An 18,434-nucleotide genomic window follows, 5' to 3' on the forward strand; every position below is an offset into this window, starting at 1 on the left:
TATTGCTATTGTAAATGAGATTTTAAAATTTATTTATAAACTATCTATCTGTTGTTTTATAGAAATGGAAACTGGATTGTATTAATCTTGTAACAGGCAACGTAACTTTATCAGTCAGGGGCTTATAGATACCAGTCTAGTCCACTTACTCAAAGAAAAGGATTTAATACAGGGAATTAAGTGCTTGGTAAAACTGGAGAAAGGGCCAGGTGAGCAAGCTCTAGGCTGAGCTTCCAGGAATGACACCAAGAATAGCTTCTTGGACTGACCTGCCAAGGGAACAAAAATCTGTCAGAAATTGAATGTTGGACAATCAAAAAAATCACTGTCCAAATACTGACTTCAGGACAGAGTTCAGCCACAACCCAGGCATCAAGAACCTCATCCACAGCTGTTGACTCTTGGGCACACTAACTTAGCCTCCAAGATGAAAACCTCTCAGCAGCTACAAAGTGGGGAGGGTCCAAACACTAGTATAGTGTTACTGCTACCCGAGAAAACCAAATGCTTTTCCAACTCTCACTTCCAGAAAGAACAATAGAAGCATGTTCTCCACCCCATTTTCAGTTCTAAATACCTCCTGTGAGTATTTGCTTGAGGAAGCCAGATCACATGTGGAATGTGAGCTGAAAGAGAGTTTGGTAAATATAACTTTACAGTTCTAGCTTCTAGGATCAAGTTAAGACATGCCTCAAATTTTGGAATAGCATGTAGAAGCTGCAATTCACCACCCTATATTAATTATGTTTATTCTCATAATATGTCTAAATATTTGGGAGATTTTTATATATAGAAGATCATATTACCCACCTTTGTTTCACAGTCCATATTTCTTTTAATCCTTATCTTATTCACAGGCTAAGACCTCCAATAAATCTGAACTATAATAAAAATGGCTGTAATGTAAAACCGTAAAATAGCCTATTTTCAATAGGCTTCTGGTAAATTCTCTTTATTGAGTAAAGAATGTTTACATCTATTCCACATTTACTCTGACACTGTATTTTCTTGGTTTTAAAAGCAGGAATAAGTATTGAATTTTACATAATAATTGCTGATATAGTCAAGATGATTGCAGATTTTTCTCCTTAATCTATTAATGCAGTGAATTTCATTAATAGTTTTTTAAAGGTGAGTAATCTTTTACACTTCTGCCTATTCTATTTTTATTATCCCTCCTATCTGTCCTTTCCATGCTACACTTGCTGCCCCTGTGTTAGCTCATATCCTCATTATCTTTCACCTGTACTACTGTACTAGCCTCCTAATTGGATTTTCTGTCATAAATATTTGGTTTCTGCAATGCATTCTTCACATTTAAACCCAGAATTACCTTCCTCATTGGATAATCTTATTCTGATCCTCAAACACCTTTACTGCCTCTCCATAACTTAGGAAAGAAAATTAAAATTAGAACTTTTACTATTTCCAACCTATAATTACATCAGTACTTCTTTAATTATTACTACCACAAAAATTTACTATGAATTGGTCATCACAAGCTATTGGAGAGTGCACAAAACATTCCACACATATTCATGTCTTTAAGTCTTTCGTCCAGCTCATCATTTCTTAAAGTGTACTCTAGGGAACAGTGGTCTCAAGAGCTTTTGGAAATAATGGTTTCAAAATCAACTAAATTATGAAAATACTTTCTCTGTGCTGGTCTTAAGGATTCATATTACTCACCATAATAAGAAATACTGTGTGAAATCATACAATAAGTACAATAAGAACTCTGTTTTACCTCAGTACTCTCTAGGTATATTCATACACAAAATCCTTTCATTAAGGGTCTAATAATATTCATTAAAACTAAGTTTCTATTGGGGCACCTGGGTGGCTCAGTGGGCTAAGCCTCTGCCTTCGGCTCAGGTCATGTTCCAGGGTCCTGGGATCAAGCCCCACATCAGGATCTCTGCTCAGCATGGAGCCTGCTTGCCCCCCTCTCTCTGCCTGCCTCTCTGCCTACCTGTGACCTCTCTCTCTCTCTCTGTCAAATAAATAAAATCTTTTTTAAAAAGATTGAAACACTTTTAGAGAAAAAAAGTGTTTCGAAAAAAAAAAATTATTTCCTCAGCATAGTCTGTGCCTCCTCTCTTTCCCACCCATCAAATCCTACTCATCTTTTAAGGCCTCGTCAAGAGTCCCTGGATAACACCCATTTCTAAGTTGAAACTCATTCTCTGAATCCCTATAGCACATTTTTGTACTTTAAAACTGTGTGCTATATCTTTCCCCCAAATAAGTTTCAGTTCCTTAAAGGCGGGGTTTTCACTGAATTCCAGAAAAATACTCTTATAATAGATACTTAATAAACATGTATTTTTAACCTACTGAAGTCCTTTTCCATTTTATAGAATTGGGCATTTTATATTTGTATCTAAAATTATCTTAGATATTGCTAGAAGTACAAAATATATTTGAGATATCACCCTAACCATGAAGGTCAAGTTATTCTGGAGAATCACAGTCTGGCTGAATAGACTTGGTAAGGACAGATTAATAAAAATTCAAAAATAGAAACTGTGCCTTATGTTGCATGGCCTTTAGTCCTTCAGGAGATCAGAGAAGAGACTTCAAACTAGAATAAACAGAGCAGGTTGCATGAAAAGGTGGAACTTGAGAGGGCCCTGACCAGAGAGCATGGACCCAAGGTAAACACTCTCAGTGCCATGGAAGAAACCCAAACACACTGTTGCTCCTTGCCATCCACATTCTGTTCAGTCCTCATTAGCATCCACCCAGCTTCATCCAGGCACAGTAGCCAACTCACTCAAATTCCTCCCGACTGTTTCTTAAGTTAAGAGAATTGAAATATGGTTAGCAAGTAACAACGCAGGCTAGAGAACATCTGATAGAAGAAACTGACTTGATTGCAGAAACCTAGGTAAGGAGAACTTAATGACATCTGTGGGAAGATATAAATAAAATTCATCCTAATCCTTTGGTGACTGTGGCAAAGAAAGCTTAGAAACAAGGGGAAATCTTTCTTAGACCTTGATCTTCCTTAAGTGGGATGGGAGATGACTTGATAAAAGCAAGGGTTATTTCTAATAGAAAACAGATGCCCAACAGAGTTCTTAGTCATGTTCGAATCCAGACAGTGGTGTACTGAGATGGGGATAGGAGTAGAAAGAAGGGTTTAGAAATGGACATGACAAGTTAATGTTTAGAGTAGCATTGCCCTAAGGATTTACGTTCTTCCAGGACATAAATAGAGAGTCAAAGAAAAATCTGCCAAGAAAAATACCAGATATGCTGATATATAGCAACAGGGTGAAAAATGGAAGGAATATTAGGTGTCTCGCAAAGGGTTCTGTAAGACTTGGGTATGTATGACACATTTTCCAGGGGTTTTGGTCTGTTCTCCTCATCTTCACCCACCACTACAGCTCTTCTAATTCTTTGGTTTGTCTTCAAACATCCCTCCGTTCATCACCTTTCATAACCTTGGTCTCGGAAGACTCAAGAATGCCAGAAGGACAGGGCAGAGTGTGGGCTGCTCTCATCACAGAATGCTCCCTGTATCGTTCACTCACTCATCTGCCAAATCATTTATTCATTCATCATTCCAAGAGATACTTAATATTTTTTTATGTGACAGGACCCATGACATCAAAGAAGCATGTCTAAATCATAAGGGTAAGAAAAGAGTATTTCAGATCAGGGAAACTGCATATACAAAGGGATTTCCATGAGACAAAGCACACGACGCTTGGAAAAGTAAAAGCCTGTTAGTCTGACTGGAGTAAGGAGTTCAAAAGAACTGGTGGTCAGAATAAAAAGCAGTGGCCAAATGATGCTGGGCTTTTTAAACTATGATGCAGAATATGGATGTGATCCTAAAAGTGGTAGGAAAGATTTCGGGAGTTTAAACACTAGTTTCCCTCACCATCTACGCCATTTCTTTCGCATACAGGAAAAAGCATGTGTTTATACACTTTAGAATATCTGAGATAGGAACTAGGATCCCATAGAAATAGAGATTTATTTTACAAAGATTTGCAGCCACCAAAAATCTTTCCATTTTTTAATTATAGTTAAAGATATTTCAAGGAAGATAGAAACAAATGCAATGTGTACTTTTAGCATCTCTTCTATATCTAAAGCAATTTTGTTAATTTAGAAGCATAAAAAGTATTAGGCCTAATTGGTTTGTTCATAAAATGTTCATGTTTTATATATTAAATTTTAAAATATAGTTTACTCAATTACAAATTTACTAGGAGAACTCCTTAAAATGTGGTAAATTAAACCACAAGCTGCTAAGCTGTAAGAAATACATTCTCATTCCTGCCACTTTATAAGGAACAGGCAAAATTTTGAGAACAGAAGAAACATCAATATGATAGCATGACAAAGAAAGTTATATTTTCTTGAATTCATGTCTTCCCGGACAATTTCAAGCAGATACAGAAAGCATTCATTTTCAGGGAAAAAGATAAAAAACAACAACTTTAGAACAAAAGAAAAAATGTTCACTGAGTATTTTTGCCATGTGCGACTGTTTAATTATTATTAATCTTTGAGCCATTTCTCTCAGCAGTTTTTGCTCCACTGACTGCTCTATTCTGGAATTGAAGAAATTCCTATTGTAGAAAAACAACGAATTTTAGAGCCAGATATCTGAGTTCTAGAACACGATGACCTGGAACAAATCACTTCCCTTCTCTGGGATACAACAAGATCTCTGAGGATCTTTCTAGCATTTTGAGATAATGTGGACTGGGACCATAAAGAGGCTTGACCTAACAAGCTTCAATGTGTCTATGTGGGAAAGTCGGGAACATGGAGTGGAAATTGCGAGATGAGGTGGACCAGAAGGTGGAATATACGCTTGTGAGAAGCAAGGTTAGAACAGCTGGAGAAGGAAAACAAAGGTGCTAATCACAAGAGAAGTGAACAAACATTATTTTCTGCTCAGGAACCCTGTAGACATTGTTGGTTGTCTGTCCACTCCAGAGTTAGGGGAGCTCTGAACACAGTGGAAAGTGCCCATGAGGTTGAAATTTGAGTATTAGAATAGTCTTGATATCAGAATGATGATACCCAAGTCAAAAAATTGAAGAAATCAGTCATATAAAATTGGGATTTGATATATTCATATATCACCTTTTTTTTAAAAAAAGATTTTATTTATTTGACAGACAGAGATCACAAGTAGGCAGAGAGGCAAGCAGAGAGAGGAGGAAGCAGACTCCCTGCTGAGCAGAGAGCCCAATGCAGGGCTCGATCCCAAGACCCTGGAATCATGACCTGGGCGGAAGGCAGAGGCTTTAACCCACTGAGCCACCCAGGCGCCCCCATATATCACCTTCTAAATTAATTTTGCTTTAATGTATTTTTAAGATTGATTAATATTGGGGCGCCTGGGTGGCTCAGTGGGTTAAGCCGCTGCCTTCGGCTCAGGTCATGATCTCAGGGTCCTGGGATCGAGTCCCGCATCGGGCTCTCTGCTCAGCAGGGAGCCTGCTTCCCTCTCTCTCTCTGCCTGCCTCTCTGTCTACTTGTGATCTCTCTCTGTCAAATAAATAAATAAAATCTTTAAAAAAAAAAAAAGTTTGATTAATTTAACTCCTAAAAGTGCTTCAGTGATACATAGTTTAAAACACTGCCACCTGGATTAGTGCATTGGCAGCAATGTCCAAGGGTAACATAAATCGGATAAACCTGGACAATCACAGAAATCTTGATCTGATCTCTCTGTGACAGCTATGAGCAACGCCAGGATTATACACCATTACAACTTCTACTTTATGCTTATTTAATGAGTGCATCTCTACAAAGGGAACAGTTTCATTCACTGAGTACAGAAAAGGAGGAATCTGAAACAGACGAGAGAGTGGAGCAGAAACTGGAATGGAGTTGTCTTGTAAATGTAATGCAAAAAAAAAGAACATGTAGTAAAGAAAGTCATCTTGCCTGAAAAGAGGTCTGGCTTTGTCCTGTTTCTGGGAGGTAATCTCTAAAATGTCATGCTTGTTAAGGAGTGCCCATGTTTGCCTGGAAGTCTTGGGCCAGGATGGATGGTACAATAATGGGATTTAGGGTGAAGATTTTTGGGTCACAGCCAGGGGGCTATTCAGTCAATCAAGCATGCCTAGTAATAGAGCCTAAATAAAACTCTGAACACCAAGATCAGGTGAACTTTCATGACTGGCAATACTCCATGTGCATACACAAACATTAAGAGTACTTCTACCAAACTCTACCCAAGGCCCCTTTTCCCTTGGCTAATTTTTAATTTATATCCTTTTCCTGTAGTGAACTCCAAGCTCATGTATTAGAGGTTTCTGTGAATTCTGAAATTCCTTTCAGTTTTGAAACTTTCACTTAGCTTAATGTTTGCAATGATTCATCTATGTTGTACCATGTATCAGTATTTCATTGATTTTTATTGCTGAATGTTCCCACAGTTATACCACATTTTCATGTGTTTATTGGCCAGTTGTCTTTTTTTTTTTAAAGGAATAGATTTTTAAATCCTCTGCCTATTTTTAAATTGAGTCATTTGTCTTTCATTATTCAATTTGAATAGTTTTTTATATATTCTGGGTCTAAGTCCTTCATCAGGTATATGATTTGCAAATATTTCCTCCCATTCTGGGAGTTGCCTTTTCACTTTCTTGATGATATCATTTTCATCAAAAAAGTTTTAATTTTGATGTACTCCAATTTAGCTTTTTTGTGTTATTCCTTGTGCATTTGATGTCCTATTGTTCAACCATGTCATGATGGTTTTCTCCTATGTTTTCTTCTAAGTGTCTCATAGATTTAGTTCTTATATTTAGGTGTCTGATTAATTTTGAGTTAATTTTTGTACAGGATAGAGATCATTATTTTAATATGTTCATATCCAGTTGTCCCAGCACCATTTGTTGAAATACGATTTTTTCCCACTGTAGTCTTTCACCTTACTCAAAAATTAAATGGTTTTAATAATACAAGTTTATTGCTAGACTCTAAATCTGATTCCTTTGATCCGTATCTCTACGTTGATAGGGAACTTCACATTACCATTAATACTGTAGCTCTGTAGTCAGTTATTAATTTCTTCCAATTTTGTTCTTCCACTTCAAAATTGTTTTGGCTATTCTGTTTTCCTTACATTTCCTTGCAACCTTAGTATCAACTTGTCAATTTCTATAGAAGTTTTGCAGAAAATTTTGCAGCAAGAACTTTGATAAGGACTGCATCAAATCTATAGGACAATTTGGGTAGTATTGCTATCTTGACATTAAATCTTCAGATCCATAAGCAATGGATGTATTTCCATTTAACCACACTTCTCTAATTTCATTCAACAATGCTTTGTAGTTTTCAATGTACAAGTTGTGTGCTAAATTCACCCCTAAGTATTATATTCTTTTTGCTGCCATTGTAAATTGTTTTCTTAATTTCATTTTCAGATTTTTTCATCACTACTGTATAGAAATGCAATCAATATTTATGTATCTAACTTCTACCCTGCTGAATTTGTTAGTTCTGATATTTTTAAATATATTTCTTAGGATTTTCTATATATAAGATTGTTCAGCAAGTGAAGATAGTTTACTTCTTCCTTTTTACTTTTGATACCTTCTACTTCTTTGTCTTGCCTAATTGCCCTAGCTAGAACTAAGTAAAATATTCACTAGAAATGGCAAGAGTGGAATCCTTGTTTTATTCTTAATCTTAGAGAGGAGGCATTCAGCATTTAGCATTAGTTATGATCTTAGTTGTATCTTAGTTATATATCCTATATCAGATTTAGGCAGTTTCCTTTTATTCTGGTATTATTAAGTGTTTTAGCATGAAAAAGTATCGGATTTTGTCAAATGCTTTTTCCATATCTATTGAATAATCATGTACTTTTTGTCCTTTATTCTGTCAATATAGTATAGCATATTGATTAATTTTTAGATATTAAACTTTGGATTCCAGAGATAAATCCCACTTTGTCATGTTGCATAATCCTTTTTATATGTACCTGGATTTGGTTTACCTTTTTTTGGAGTATTTTTTGTGTCAATATTCATGAAAGTCATTTATTATAATTTTACCTTCTTATAATGTTTTTGTCTGGTTCTGATATTTGAGTTTTAATGGTCTCAAAGAATGAATTGTGAAATATCATTTCATTTTTGTTAATTAAAGATTTTGTGAAGAACTGTTCATCTTCTTTTAAATGTTTACTAAAATTTACCAGTGAAACCATCTGGGTCTGGGCTTTTCTTGGTGGAAACTTATTTAAATATTAATTCATTATCTTCACTTATTATAAGTCTTTCAGGTTCTCTATTCCTTTTTCAATCAATTTCACTGCTTTGTGTCTTTATAAGAACTTGTCCATTTTACCTCGCTAACTTCCTGGCCTATAGTTGGTAATAGTATTCCCTTATAATGCTTTCCATTTCTATAGGGTTGATACTGATATTCCTGTTTAATTCCTGAATTTAATTCCTGACTCTCTTTTTTTTTTTTAACTTGGTCAGTCTGGCTAAAGGTTTGTCAGTTTTCTTGATCTTTTCAATTAACTGATTTTTGGTTATATTGCTTTTCTCTTTTTATCTTTCTTCCATTTATTTTTGTTATCCTTCATTTCCTTTCTTCTGCTTGGTTTGAGTTAAATTTGTTCTTCTTTTCTAGTTTCTTAAGGTAGAAAGTTAGCTGACAGCAGTTAGCAGTTAGAAAGTTAGCAGTCAGCTAACTTTATCATATAAAGTTTATAACTATAACTTTTCCTCTGAGTGCTTGGTTAGCTGCATTCACTAAGTTTTGGTATGTCATATCTTTCTTCGAGCCATTGATGGGAGTGTGCTGCTTCATTTCTACATATTTATTAATTTTAAAAATATCCTTTTGTTATTGATTTCTCATGTAATTCCATATTTATTAGAGAACATACTCTAAATGATTTTGATTTTTTAAAATTTATTATTCCTTTTTTATGGTCTGATGCATGGTTTATCCTGTAAATGTCTTGTGTGTACTTGAAAAGAGTGTTTATTCTGCTATTGTTGCATGAAGTGTTCTAGAGATTTATAATAGGACTAACTGATTTACATTTTTGTTGAAGTCTTTTAATTTTTTGTTAACTTCTACCTAGTTGTTCTATCCATTATTTAAAGTTGCATATTTAAGTCTTCCAATTTTATTGCTGAATTGCCTATTTCTCCCTTTAATTTTGTCAGTTTATGCCTCATTTATTTTGGGACTCAACTGTTAGGGTGCATTTATGTTTATAATTACTATATCTTCCTAATGGATTGACCCTTTTATCATTTGTAAGTGCTCTTCTTTTTCTCTAGTAATAATTTTTGTAATAAAGCTTATTATTCTGATAGTATTATAGATACTCCAGTTTTTGTATGATTACTATTTGCATGATATATCTTTTTCCATCCCTTTACTTTCAAGCTATTTACATACGTGAATCTAAAATATATTTCCTATATTAAAATTCCCCCATTTGAATGAAATTATATGGTATTTGTCTTTCTCTGACTGACTTATTTCACGATGGGTATTATAGGAGGCACTTGTGATGAGGACTATATGTTATATGTAAGTAATGAATCACTAAATTCTACTCCTAAAACTAATACTACACAATATGTCAACCAACTGGAATTTAAATAAAAGTCTGAGACTAAAAAATAAATAAATAGGGACGCCTGGGTGTCTCAGTTGGTTGAGCAGCTGCCTTCGGCTCAGGTCATGATCCCAGCGTCCTGGGATCGAGTCCCACATCGGGCTCCTTGCTCGGCAGGGAGCCTGCTTCTCCCTCTGCCTCTGCCTGCCATTCTGTCTGCCTGTGCTCGCTCTCTCTCCCTCTCTCTCTGACAAATAAATAAATAAATAAAATAAAATATATTTCCTATCAACAGAATAAAGTGTTTTTGTTTTTAATCTCATACTTTCTTCCTTTTAATTGTATTGTCTCATCTATTCACATTTGTTATTATTATTGATATAATTGGATTTGTAGCTGCTATTTTCCTTTTGTTTTCTATATGTCTCATTATTTTTATGTCTTTATTACTTCTTACTGCCTACTTGGTACAAGATAGAGATTTTTTGGTATAATATTTTAATTCATGAATAACATTTAATCATATTTTTGAATCATTTTAGTGGTTGTCCTAGAGCCTAAAATATACATCTTAAATAACCAATAAATTTATACTAACTCAATTACAGTAAAAAATTTGCTCGTATATAGCTCCATTCCCTCCATCCTTATTTGTGCTAGTATCATCATACATGTTGCTTCCATATATGTTACAAACTGAACAATGCACTGTTAAAATTACCTTGTATAATCTTACATCTTAAACATAGAGAAGAAGGGAAAACAAACTTGTATTTATAATTTGTTGCATTACCTTTATTCACCGTGTCTGATTCTCTTGATTTATTCTTATGGATTTGATTATAATATTACGTCACTTCTTCATGATCTTTCCTTAATCCAATACAGCTTTGTTTCTATTTTTAGGCTCCATGCTGTTACTGTCTATATATTACATCTAAATGTTCTAAGCCAGTCAATATAATTACATACATAGTTTTATGAAATTGATTTTTAAATCAGGTAAGAGAAAAAAAGGAAAAAGGACAATATTCAGTCATATTGTCTTTTATAATTATCTACATAATACCCTCATGACTCCCTGTTTACTCATGTGGATACAAAATTACTATTTGACATTGCTTGCTTTCAGTTTGAAAGTCCTTAAGTATGATAAGGCAGAACAGTTAACAAATTCTCTCATCTTTTACATAACTGGGAATGTCTTTATGTCATCTTCATTTTTGAAAGACAGTTTTGCTGGATATAAGAATTAGTGAATAGGTTTTACTTTCAACATTTTGAATATGTCATTCCATTGGAGTCTAGCCTCATCACTTCTGGTAAGAACTGTTAATTTACTATGGTTCTCTGTACCTAATGAGTCATTTTTCTCTTGGTGCTTTCAAGATATTCTCTTTATCTTTGACTTCAAAAATTATGATTATGATGTATCTGGGTGTTAAATCTTAAAGTCTCTTTTGTCAGTGAGGCTTCCATCCTTTGTGGATGAATCTGTGTGTAGCTTGGAAATGTTTCAAGTCTGCCCCATATTTGGTTTTGATTGTTATTGGGTCCTTACAGACTAGCGCATGCACTCAGACTTCCTAATCCTCAGGATTGACTAATCCTAGGGGGTTCTTCTTGGCTGTCTCCTTCCTGGTTCTCTGTTAAACTTCTGACTGCTTTGCTATTCTGCTTGTTTCTACTAGTAGCATGGAGCTACAAGCATTTTCTTAATTGATCTCACTAAGATTTCCATTGATGTCTACTAAGACTACCCACAGTAATGGAATTCCCTATGCTCTGATATAAATAAGTCAGTCTCCTTCAGACAGAGTTGTGGGGCTTTTTATCTTAATATGGTGCCTCTCTTCCAGGCAGAACCTCATTGCAATTACACAGTAACTAGAGACAGGAACAGTGGTTGCCTTATCCTAGAGTGAAATCTCTGCTCTACAAGTGGCATTGGGGGAAGGGGTAACCTTTGATCTTCTCAGATTACCACTTGTGGTATGGAAACTCTGCCCTAAAAATAAGCTGGGGCAGTCAGATTCCTAGTATTCTCAGCCTCCTGAGCCTGGAGTAAATTTTCCCTTCCTACAGGAAGGAGCTGGGCGATAAAGGGAGCCTCAGTCCTCTTATAAAACCCAGTAGGAAACAAGCTTCTGCAACAAAGAACAGAGGAGGATGAGAAAATCTGAGTTAAAATCATAGCCCTAGATTTGGTTCTGGTAGGGAGGGGAAGAAAGCCCTGTATTCTTGGATGCACCAACTCAGAGGAAGGTGCCCCAAGTAGAATTCCCAAAAAACAGAACTTGGAGGAGGGTGAGGAAGAAAGTCATGCTCAAATGACAGTTTCTCACTCTTAACCAAGATGTAGCAGATTTCCTTTAATGAATGTTTCTTCATTTGCCTATATGCCCTTAGGAATATTTCAAGAGACTCCAATTTCTTAAATAACTTTCTCCAGTTATAGAAGTTATTTTGTTGGGGAAAGATCTTACTGCATACTGCATTGTTCATACCATCACTTCAATATTCTAAGGGGTGATTTCTCCCAGACTTTCTTCCTGGTCCAAACATCCAATTATGTTCTAAATCTTCAATATTTGAAAATATGTTTTCAATTTCAAGCCCTTACTGTGTTGCCTGTCAATTTACGTTTCCTTGTTGTTTTGTAAATCTAGTCAAATGTAGCACAATGATGTTAAAATGTTAGGGCTGCATTTAAACCTAAGAATCAAGACATTTTTTCAGTGTGGTTAGCTTGAAGCATTTTCTTACATTTATTAATGAACTCTTGTTTATGTCCTTATGAGAAAAGATAGGCTTTGTTTCTGATGAACAGGTTTTTTGTTTATTTGTTTGCTTTTAGACCATTTGGTAAATTATGTTTGACTGTTGGACAACTGCTGAGAAAACTGGTTTAGAACCTTGTAGAAGTTCTGCATTTCAATTCAGAAAGCATTATTTTTTTTTAAATTAACATATAATGTATTATTTGCTTCAGGGCTACAGGTCTGTGAATCATCAGTCTTACACAATTCACAGCACTCATCATAGCACATACCCTCCCCAATTTCCATAACCCAGCCACTCTATCCCTCCCCGCCCACCCCTCAGCAACCCTCAGTTTGTTTCCTGAGATTAAGAGTTTCTTATGCTTTGTCTCCTCCAGATCTCCTCTTGTTTCATTTCTTCCCTCCCTACCCCCACGAGGAATCTCTAAAATTCTTCATATCAGAGACCATTCTTAAATAAAATGGTCTTCACATTTCTAGTTCCTTTAAGATCCTCAACCATTATTGCTTATTAATGAAATTCTATGCATTTTAGTAATTTAATCATAGATGACACTATGATTCTTCATCAAATTGCACTATAGAATCTCAATGCTTTTTATTGCTTACATTCCTTTCTTCTTAAAAGATCACAATTATAATATTAGTTGCATTCTATATTTTAGATACTCTAATTTTCTATATTTTTAGAAACATACTAAAATATGTAAGTAGAAAAAATTATTACTGACATGAAGTGTAGATTATGAGATTAAATATGTTTTATTTATCTGAGTGCAATGGGAGTTTTCTGAGTTGGAAAATGAAGAAAAGAGTCTCTGGAGAAAAGTGTAATGCAATAATACAAAGACAGAAAAGGAATGTTGCAATGTGAGAAATATGAGAGGAAAATGAGGCCAGAGAAGTAGGGCAGAAGCACAGCAGTGAAGAAACCTGACTTTAATTTTATATATTAAAATTAATTAATCTTTTATTTTATATTCAATGCTTCTGATTTCTTTTTAATGAAATCTTTTCCACTTTTTAATTTTTTAAAAATTTTTAAGCCTCTAACCCAATTGGAGTTGATTACTGAGGTGAGAATATAATATTCTCTTTTTGTGAATAACTCTTTTTCTACTTCCATTTAAAGAACACTCCTTCTTTCCTACGCTTCTCTCTCATACCACTTCTGTCACATGTCAAACTCCATGTATCTGTGCTTCTGTTTCTAACTTTTCATTTTGTTTCATTGGCTAATTTGTGTATCTTTGCACTAATACCACACCATGGTAATTACAACAACTTTATAATAAATGATAGCACTAGATCTGACAAATGCCTCTTGCACACATTACACAAGTGCCAGGTAATTCTCTTCCACATAACTTTTAAAATAATCTTTGAAAGTTGCACAACAAACTGAATGGATTCTTCATTAGAATACTTCTTTATTTAACCATTATTTTTCATAACTAATATTTCTGCCTTTTTCTTTTTTCTTGTTACACATAGCTAATATCTTCCCCTTCTTACTGTGAATTCTATTAGCACAATTTTAAAACTTTTCATGCATCTGTTCTAATATTTCTGATTCTGTTGAACTACACATTCCAATGTGTTGCTTTTTATTTTTAAAAGTTTTTAAATGTCTTGTTATTTTAGCTTATAAACTCCCCATCCTCAGAAATACCAATAATCTGACAATGCATGTTATTTATCTCCAAAACCCCAGGGAGTGTAAGGTAGAAAATGCATGAGACTTATCACAGTGAGCCAAATCACCAGAAAATCAGAGCTAGCTCTTACTTACAAAACAGCTTCTCAGATAATGGCTTCACCTTTTCCCCCAATAGAGAAGTAATATCAGAAGAGCTATATCTTAGATTGCAATGTACCAGACCGTAGATTCTGGAGCAGGACGGATGAAGACATGGCTGCTCTTACTTTATTTGGTTCAAAGCAGTCCTTTTCAGCACTTCATAAGGGCAGGGCTTCTGCAACTACTGAATTTGCTCCTGAGAATGTCTAGACCAGAACCCCAGGTCATCATAGGTGTGAGAGATAGACATTGTTCATCTCCAGGTACTGGAAGGGGAGAAAAAAATAAGAGAACTCTAATGTTTACCTTCTTACTATATTCTTCCACTGCAATTTCTGGTTGTCTCAATCCCCAGGCCAAACCCCTAACTACCCACACCCTTACACACACATCAGTCCAAATCAATCCCTATCATCCTAGGTTCTTGTATTTCCCATTCAATGTGAATCTTTCTTTTTTCTATTTATTCTTCACTCAATTCTTAATAAATATGTGGATATTCCCATTTGTTTATCACCTCTTACTACATTAAGCCTTTTCAAAACTGCATGGTGCTGCTCATTAGAGCCATTGTTCAATAAGTGCCCTCTTGAACCTGCTGCTCTCAATTTGCTCTTACAGCTCTGGCTAGGCTTTCTTCCTAAACACCTCCTTCCATAAGCAGCAAATAAATAACATGGCTTTTCTAAATTTCACATGTCTGAAATTAGAATAACCTACATTTCTTTCTCTCCCTGTTTTTTTTTAAATTGATTAAGAGATTTATCTTTGCCACAAATGCAACTGAAACACATTTCCTAAATCAAATGTACTGATGAGTCATTTATGAGCTTTATTCTGGCCAAAAACATGTCTGAATTATCACTGTATATTCAATGCTTCTCTCTACAAAATGAGATTTTTAGGAAAGTACTATCAATAGACATTTGTCCAATCCTTCTGTCCCTGACTCCTTCCCGTGCAAATTCTACTACAATATTCCAACTCGATTATAAAAAGATGAAATGAACAAAAAACTATCTAACAGAAAGAAAGTATGACAGAATTAGGAATATTAAAACAGTTTGTTATTCGACCTTTTCATTTGTTGGTAATTTTGTAAAAAAGTGGGCTAACGTGGACAGTACAAATTAAATCACTCGGCCTCCTTTCCAGTCTCATTCTGGATTATCTCACTATATTGTAATAGGTGGGACTTTACAGACATTCCATTATACAGTCATCCTTGCAGCAAGGATTCTGGATGCAAATAAGTTTCTATATATCAAATGCAACTGCACAATCTGAAAGCAGAAGACAAGTATAGGCCATCGTAGTAGTTTCCTATGGCTGTATTACAAAGTACCAAAAACTGAGAATCTTAAATTAAGAAAAAATGTTTTGTCTCATAATTCCAGAAGTCTCACAGTCCAGAATCCAGGTGGCAGTAGAACCATGCTCTAGAAACCAGGAAAGAATACTTTTTTGACGTTTTCTAGCTTCAGGTGCTATCAAATCCTAGATTCCCTTGGTTTGTGACAGCATCATTCCAACCTCTACCTCCATCTTCATATGACATTCTTACTGTGTCTTTACTATTGTCTTCCTTTTGTGTGTAGTTGTCTGTTTCTTAATATTCACTGTTGATATGGACACCAGTCATGTTGGATTAGCACCCACCCTAATGACCTTATCTTAATTTGACACATCTGCAAAGATCCTATATTTCCAAATAAAGTCACATTTTGATGTAGTAGAAATTAGGACTTCAGTCTGTCTTTTTTGGTACATACAAGTCAACCCATCTTCCTAACAGTTTTGGCTGGTTTTAGATAGCAAGTAACGTTATGGAGACATGAGATTTTCCTGTATCTCATCTCTATGCCCAGCCAGTTTGTTAATATTCAGAGGAAGTTACAGGAGTAATATGCTAATCTGGGGATCATAACTATAGATGAGTATTCTTAAAATTAAAACTTCTAGCGCAGGTTCAAAGGGAATAGCTCTTATGGCAAGTTAGTAACATGGCATTCTAGAAACATTTCTGTAGGTCTAGTATAGATCTTGCTTCTACTTACTTAACTTGCTTCCATTTGCATACATATATCTAATTCCCTAAATTTTTGAAGTTTTATACTTAAAATACCTGAGGGTTTTCTCTTACCTACACTGAGTTATGACTAATACACACATTAATTTTTTCATCTTCAGATTCATTTTAGACAGGAATTATACCAGCAAAAATGCTTGGGTGTGGCTCCTTTTAATGTTGTATAAATGATGACTGAGGAACCTAGATGGCTGATGCTGTTTCTACTGAACGAACAGCAGCAGCTGGATTTTTAAAAAGCCAAATCCAATTAAAAACTGTGACTTGTATCATTAAGGTCCTGCCTTAGACAATTAACAATTTTAAGTGAATACAAGACACACTGTACATATAAAAATATATTTGGTCATCCTAGTAGCAGTTGGAAATGCATATTTCATTTGACAGCATTTGCAAAACCCTTTATCACCTCAAAATAACTTGTGCAATGTACAGATTTCCATGTGTTAAAAGTTAGTCTAACAAATTTTTTTATGTAAAAGTCCAATTTGGCTTATACATAAAAAAAGTTACAGTCAGTATTGATTTTGTAGTTGTTATCGTCTCAAAATTAATCATGAAAATTCCTAGTTCTGCAGTCTTCACCTAACTTTTGAAGCTGCAAGGCAATTTTGCCACAAAACTAGAAATTTAACGGGAATCCCATTGTCATACTATTTTAATAATATTATTATATTTTAATAGTATTATTATGCTAAGAAATGTTACAGCACAATTTCTGTGGGTTTATGCTGCCTTATTTGGTTTTCTATAGTCAGTATCTTTACTTGCATACATAGGAAAGTGTTATTTAGTTAAATAGCCTTGAATAAAGGACTTTGCTCAACTAGTTTTGTTTCTACTTTTTTTTTTATCATAAAATTCCACAGACATATTATTACATACGTCAATGTGAGAAAATATGGACATATAATTTAGAGAAATGTAAACCCATCTTTCAGACCTTTTGTAAATCTCTCAAGTTCATACCACTAAAATGAACCAAGTTCTAACTCCCATCTGATTCTGGACTATTGTATTGCTCTTATATTTCTTTGTCTTCTGTCACATGAAGAAACAGAAAAATAAACTTAAATTTCATTGTTAGAATAAATGATGCTACTATCAGGATTTAACCTTATTCCCAGTCCACTGAGGCCTACTCAAAAGACAGATATGAACTGACCAATCTCCTGATTAGGAAACACTCAGTGAAAATACACAAAGATATAACTCTTCTTTCTTCTATTGTGAAGATGGAAGACTACACCCCACTGCTTCCCACCCTATAGTAGAAATGCCTTGCACAATGAAGAGATATATTACTTTCAAGTGCTACAGAAAGAAAATATGTATACTAAAAATCCAAAATTCTAGGAATTATGTTGTATTTTAACCACATTTCTTGAAAGAAATTTAAGTTATAATTCAGATCAAAACTCTTATTTTCTAAATAAAAATTAAATGTAAAAATCTATTTTTTCACAAATAAAATGATGACACCTAGCCAAATGAAACATATAACATCTGGCATAGGTAGAAGATAAAATAAGATACAGGTAACTTTGAGGAAATCAGAACAACAAGCACTGAAAATAGCAAGAAAATGGAAAAATCTCATCAGTGTCAGAAAATGGTCATAGGAGTTATTTTAAAACAAGACGGAAAAATATAATCAAACTAAATACTATGGACTATTGATTATATAGTTCTACAGGAATTACTGAAATTTCTCATTTTACACAAAGGAACACTCATTCTTTAGTTTCTGGATTTCATTGGTCTTACTCTATAAAAGAGCATGGTACTAAAGAATGTGTTGCCTATTCCTAATTTCAGTCTTAAAGTATCAATAACTAGTTGCATAATACATTACAAATACCGTGTAGTGACAACCCTGACCACAAATAACTGGCAAACTTAGAGGAACAGCAGATCCATAAAGATCCATAAACACAGGTATAAAAGAGAAGAGCATTTACCATATGTTCACAGAAAACATTGAGAAAGTTCTGAGTCTCTTTGTGGTACAGAACTGGGAGAGGGTCCCTTGAGATTCCACATGAATTTTAGGTTGAGGTTTTGTCCTTCTACAAAAAATGCCATTAGGATGTTGATAGTGAATGTATGGAATCTATAGATTTTTGGGTAGTACAGACATCTTAACAACAGTAAGTCTTTCAATCTATAAACACAGAATATATT

Source organism: Neovison vison, chromosome 6, assembly GCF_020171115.1.
Source record: "Neovison vison isolate M4711 chromosome 6, ASM_NN_V1, whole genome shotgun sequence".
NCBI lineage: Eukaryota > Metazoa > Chordata > Mammalia > Carnivora > Mustelidae > Neogale > Neogale vison.